The following is a 6338-nucleotide window of genomic DNA, read 5'->3' as shown; positions in this document are numbered from 1 at the left end:
GTAGCCCAGCCTTGCAATCCAAAACTTACATGTTAGCCTCCAGTGTGTGAGGAACAGGAGCCCCACAAGAGGAAATGAAAAGTCCTAAAGTGAAGCTGCCTAAAATCTTGTTATAATTCAGGGACAATGCGTGTATTTTGGGCTGTGCGATCATTCTGACGGTTAAACGGGATTCCCGGTGGTCATTTTACTGAGGGTTTAGATTTCTATCTGCCTTTCTCCAGTTTTCTTTCTGTTTATTTCTTCGCTTTGCGCTATTTAAGCCTTCAAGGAATAATCACAGGTGAATTGATGGGCCTACAGCAGGGCAAGTGAGCTGCAGAAGGGGCAGGGAAAGACTTTTACACATGAGGAGAGGGGGCAGGAGTTTCAGAAGGTAGGAGTCACACAGGGGGCTGATTAAGGGGGAGATTATACAGAGGGGGTGGGAGGCTGCTGTTCGTTTCGGAGGGGGATAATTAGAATGAACATGGGGACAGGGTGCTTGTTCATGTTTGAAATAGTGAGGGGTCGCTGCTACATGTTTAAAATGGTGAATGCATATGAGTTAATAGCTGATATGAGTTTGTATTTATACAGACGTCCAGATAGATAGGGGGTGGGGCGGTGCTGGGAGTGCAGGGACTGTTGTGATGGTGGGTTGGGTGTTAGATGGGGGTTGTTTGAGAGAGATTTTTGAGTGGGCAAACGCGGGGTTAAAAATGGCGCGAGTAATTTGGCGGCCACGAAACAAACGGTCTGGCGAAAATGATGCATAGATGGAATAATTGTCGGCTGATAATGACAGGGAGGAAAAGAATGGGGGTTGGATAATATTTGCGAGGAGGAAAGAAAAAGCTAAATAACCAGTCCAGTATAGATTTTGAAGAGCACACATTGGGGGTTATATATTTCTTTTTTCAGAAAAGGTTGCTGACAGGAAATAGAAGAGAAAATGAAAGATATGATGAAATCTATTTTTTGAATTGTGAATCGGGGAGAGCGCAAACGCAGTCCCCCACTACCACAAATTTTACAGTCGAGTATCCCGCATTTGGGGACATCGCAGGCGTCAGCACACCCGAAGTGCAATGGGCTAGCATCGTCCTGGGAGAACCTTTTTTTTTTGCAAAAATATACTTTATTCATAAAATATCTTCAACCACATTCCAAACCATTTCAAAAACACCATTACAAGGGTACAATCCGGTTCAACTTTAACAAAATGTATCACCAGGTGCATCAGTACAAACAATATTACAATCATTTACAGGCTTTCACTTTGAGCTGTACAGCCCGAGGGGCTCTAAACAGTTCCCAGTCTCTCGGTGCGCTGTGGCAGAAAGGTCTTAGACAGCGGCCCTTCCCCATTGCGCTTTTGCAGCAGCTGCCCCAAGCTTTAGTGCGTCCCTCAGCACGTAGTCCTCGGCCTTGGAATGTGCCAGTCCGCAACACTCGGTCGGGGACAACTCTTTGCGCTGGAAGACCAACAAGTTTCGGGCAGACCAAAGCGCGTCTTTCACCGAGTTGATGATCCTCCAGCTGCAGTTGATGTTTGTCTCGGTGTGTGTCGCTGGGAACAGCCCGTAGAGCACAGAGTCCTGTGTCACAGAACTGCTCGGGATGAACCTCGACAGCAACCACTGCATCTCTCTCCAGATCTTCTTTGCAAAGGCACCAACTACAAGGATGTGAACAACGGTCTCATACCGACCACAGCCACCTCGAGGGCAACATGCCAAGGGGGTGAGACTCCTGACTTTGACAGTCTGCTCGGGGAACCATCCCACAGGGTCCACCCTCTCCTTTTCCCTCAGGGCCTCTAAGACGTTACGTGCTGACCACTGCCTGATGGACTTGTGGTCAAAGGTGTTTTTCTGCATAAATTTTTCCACCAGGGTCAGGTGGTAGGGCACGGTCCAACTACTTGGAGCGTTCCGCGGCAGCGTGGCCAGACCCATCCTTCGCAACACCGGGGACAGGTAGAACCTCAGCACGTAGTGACACTTGGTGTTTGCGTACTGAGGGTCTACGCACCGCTTGATGCAGCCACACACAAAGGTGGCCATCAGTATGAGGGCGATGTTGGGCACGTTTTTTTCCCCTTTATCTAGAGGCTTGTACATCGCGTCTCTGCGGACACGATCCATTTTTGACCTCCAGATAAAGCGGAAGATGGCTCGAGTGATCGCCACCACGCAGGAGTGTGGAATGGGCCAGACCTGCGCCACGTACAGCAACAGCGAGAGTGCCTCACACCTGATGACCAGGTTCTTACCCGCAATGGAGAGGGAGCGTCGCTCCCACATGCCCAGTTTCCTTTTCACCATAGACACTCGCTCCTTCCAGTTTCTAACGCATGCCCTGGTCCCTCCGAACCATATCCCCAGCACCTTCAGGCCGTCAGCCCTGACAGTGAAGGGGACAAAGGATCGGTCAGCCCAGTTCCCAAAGAACATGGCCTCGCTCTTCCCACGATTTACCTTGGCTCCCGAGGCCAGTTCGAACTGGTCGCAAATGTGGATCAGTCTGCGCACCGACAGCGGATCCGAGCAGAAGACGACGACATCGTCCATGTACAGGGAGGCTTTTACCTGAGTGCCTCCACTGCCTGGGATCGTCACTCCTCTTATGCCCGGATCCTTCCTGATGGACTCGGCCAAGGGTTCTATGCAACACACGAAAAGAACAGGCGAGAGAGGTCAGCCCTGCCTGACTCCAGATTTAATCGGAAAGCTATCTGTTTCCCACCCATTGATTGAGACTGCGCTACTGATGTTAGTGTAGAGCAGTTGGATCCAATATCGAATTCCCTCCCCAAACCCCATTTTGGAAAGCACATCCACCACGTAGGTGTGCGATATTCTGTCAAAGGCCTTCTCCTGATCCAGGCTGATGAGGCAAATGTCCACACCCCTATCCTGCACATAGGCAATCGTATCCCTGAGCAGCGCCAGGCTGTCAGAGATCTTCCTGCCCGGCACAGTGCAGGTCTGGTCATGGTGTATCACCAATTCCAGAGCGGATTCGACCCGATTGGCGATGACCTTGGACAGAATCTTATAGTCCACATTCAACAGTGAAATGGGTCGCCAAATTCTAATTTCCTCCCTTTCTTCCTTGTGCTTGTAGATGAGGGTGATGATGCCTTTCCTCATGGATTCTGACATGCTGCCGGCCAGGAGCATACTCTCGTACACTTCTAGTAGGTCTGGGCCCTTCCAGTCCCACAGAGCCGAATACAACTCCACCGGCAAGCCGTCGCTTCTGGGGAGATTTACTCTTCTCGAAGGACTCAAGGGCCTAAGTCAGTTCGTCAGGAGTTCGCGGTTTGTCAAGCCTCTCCCGTGTACTGTCGACTAAGACCTCCGTGATAGAGGACAAGGAGGACTGGGAGGCCGTGCTGCCCGTGGGCTTCACGTCATACAATCCGGCATAAAACGATTTGCTGATCCTCAAAATGTCGGACTGCGCTGACTTTACTGAGCCGTCTTCTTCCTTCAGGCTGCTGATCACAGAGCTCTCTCTCTGTACCTTTTCGAAGAAGAAACGTGAGCACGTCTCATCCTGCTCCACGGAGCGCGCTCCGGAATGGAAGATGTTCTTGGAGGCAAAGGGCTAGGCTTGCTGGCTCTTCACCTCTTAGAGTTCCTCCTTGACATCGACCCCCACCGACTGCAGCCGGAGCAGATTCTGCATGTATTTCAGGAGTCGGGACATTTCCCTCTGTTCCTTTCTAGCTTTCTGGGTGCCTTTGACGATGAAAAACCTCTTGATGTTTCCCTTGATCGCTTCCCACCAATGTGTCAGGGACTCAAAGAGGGGTTTCATGGTTCTCCAACCTTTGTAATCCCTCTTGAGCTCCTCAATGTTCTCTGGGGTCAGCAGTTGCACGTTTAGCTTCCATGCCCCCCTGCCCACCCTCTGGTCTTCCTCTAAGTGACAGTCAACCAGTAGGAGGCAGTGGTCAGAGAACACCGGCTTGACATCGGTGGATCTGACTGCGAATGCGCGGGACACAAACAGTTAGTCTATCCTGAAACGGATGGACCCGTCTGGTCGCGACCGGGTGTATCTATGCTGTGCTCAGTCTGCAGGGTTGCTGAAGACGTCGTGCAGCTTGGCATCCTTAACTGTTTCCATCGGGGATCTGGACGTAGCGTCCAACCTTCTGTCGGCCCTGCCGGATCGTCCAGCCGCATCGATGTTGCAGTTGAAGTCACCGCCCACAATGACCGGCCTGGACGTCACCAACAGCAGTGGGAGCTGCTGAAAAACCGCCAGCCGGGCGGTCTTTTGTGCCGGGGCATACACGTTAATTAACCGGAGTGGAGCATTCTTGTACATTACTTTTGCTACGAGGAGGCACCCACCCATGACCTCCTTAACCTCGGAGACAGTGAAGTTGCCTCCCCGCAGCAGAATACCAAGGCCGGAGGAACGAGAGTCGTATCCGTCCGATCAGATCGATGGCCCGTATGACCACCACCGTGACCATTGTCTGTAGTAGCTGAGGTGCGGTATCGCACACTCCTGCAGAAACAACAGGTCAGCTTTGACCTTGGCAAGGTAATCCAAGGTCGCCACACATCGCGTAGTTGATTTAATGCTATGCACATTTATGGATACCATCTTTACACCCATTTTAAAGCATTTAGTCTCTTACCAAACCTGTTGCCTCTGAGAGTCCCAGGCCTTTGGTCTGCTCCTGCATACCCATAGTGTTTACAAATTGCCTCACTTTGGATGGGCTGAGGAAACTGTCCTGAACATCCCCATTGGCAATGTTCTGCTCAGGTGGCATCTGGGGTTCGTGCAGAGAATGGGATTTGAAATGTCCTCTGTTGGAGAAGCTTCTCCAATCCTCTCCCTCTCTGGGGCGTTGCTACTCCCGGCTTCCCGGAGCTGGGGTGCGCTGAGCGCCTCACTGCTCCCAGATTCCTGGGGCTGGGATGCGCTGGCCTCTTCGGGTTGTGGGCAAAGTTGGGGTGCGCTGGTCTCCTCATTGTCTCCAATGTTCTGGAGCTCAGGTGTCTCGTCCTCCAACTCCCTAGAGCTTTGCCGCTTCTTCTGCAGGTGTCGCCCAGGCACTTCTTCGTCCGAAGAGCAGCTGCCCTTGTTATCCGTGTCGGATGGGAGACGCCTCTTGCCTCTTGTCTGGGAAGTGGCTTGGTCCCTTCTTCCTTTTGGCTCTCTTCACCAGCTGCCACTCCCCCTGCTGATTTTCCGCTGCTTCCTCCTCCTCCATTGATTCGCTCTCCTGAGGAGTGGGAGGTTCAGGGGGCAGTGCTGTTGATCGGTTGTCTGCTGCCTCAATCTTTTCCTCCACCTTGTCTCTCCCTGTGTCCTCCTTTGTCCCCTTGTTTTCACTGGGGGCCATGGTGGTTGGAGTGTTGCAAGTGTCCTTGGTAGTGGTGACTCGAAGCATTTCTGCTGCTTCCCCCTCTTTGGCTTTGGCTGCCTGTGCATAATTGAGGCAGCGTTTGGGGCAGGTCCTGTAGAGGTGAGCTGCCTCGCCACACAGGTTGCAGCTCTTAGTCTGTTTGCAATCCTTTGTCTGGTGCCCTTCCTGTTTGCAGTTCTTGCAGAGGGCGCCGATGCAGTTGGCCGCCACATGACCAGACTTGCCGCATGAGCAACAAAGTTTGGGTTGCCCAGCGTAAACAAAGTAGCCATGGCTTCTCCCGATAGCGAAGCTGGAAGGAGGGTGGAAGATGGTTCCCTTACCGTCGGGGTCTTGAGCGTGACCTTAACCTGGCGTTTGCATGTCCAAATCCTGAAGGCGTCTCTATCCTCGCTGGAGCTCCCAACTTTGTTGACGTACCTGGCGAGGAAGGTGAACACGTCGGCGACAGGGTCGTAGGGGTTACAGAGACGCACCGTCACCACATGGTCCCGTTGCAACGGCGGAGCAAAGAGCGGCTCCACCGTCAGGATCTTCATCTCCGGCTGGTCTCTGTTCTCCTCGAACACCTTCAGGAACGTGACGCAAGCTGCCACTCGCTTGAAAGTCACATCGAAATGTCCAGCGCTTGGGAAGTCTTGCAGGGAGTAGATCTCCTCCGCTTCAAATCCACATGCCTTCAACAGGATCCGCTTGATGAAGAAGGCCCGATCCATGGGTGCTCCTCCTTCGCTGCCCTTCACCGTCACCCGAACAGTGTTACGTACCCCATCATATGGGGCTCGACTGGTTATAGCCATCGCTTCACGACTACACTTGATCTTAGCCAAAAGGCCGAGTCAATCGAATGTTGGCCAACAAATCCCAAAATGAAGAGCTGGTACCGGCAAAAAATCTCATGTCAGTTTCGGCAGCTTTACCACAGCCACCAGTAGCTGCACAATACGCAGATAAT

General features: G+C 52.3%; 1 non-coding gene across 1 annotated transcript; it reads right to left on the bottom strand.

Annotated features, from left to right (window-relative positions):
- Window positions 1-972: 972 nt before the first annotated feature.
- Window positions 973-1135, bottom strand: LOC144675758 (U1 spliceosomal RNA). The gene has a single exon (XR_013575149.1). It is a non-coding gene; the product is annotated as a U1 spliceosomal RNA (small nuclear RNA).
- Window positions 1136-6338: the final 5203 nt, after the last annotated feature.

This window comes from Cetorhinus maximus, unplaced genomic scaffold (assembly GCF_964194155.1).
Source record: "Cetorhinus maximus unplaced genomic scaffold, sCetMax3.hap1.1 HAP1_SCAFFOLD_1146, whole genome shotgun sequence".
Taxonomy (NCBI): domain Eukaryota; kingdom Metazoa; phylum Chordata; class Chondrichthyes; order Lamniformes; family Cetorhinidae; genus Cetorhinus; species Cetorhinus maximus.
The sequence above is the reverse complement of the archived record's forward strand: the minus strand, read 5'-3'. Positions and strand labels throughout refer to the sequence as shown.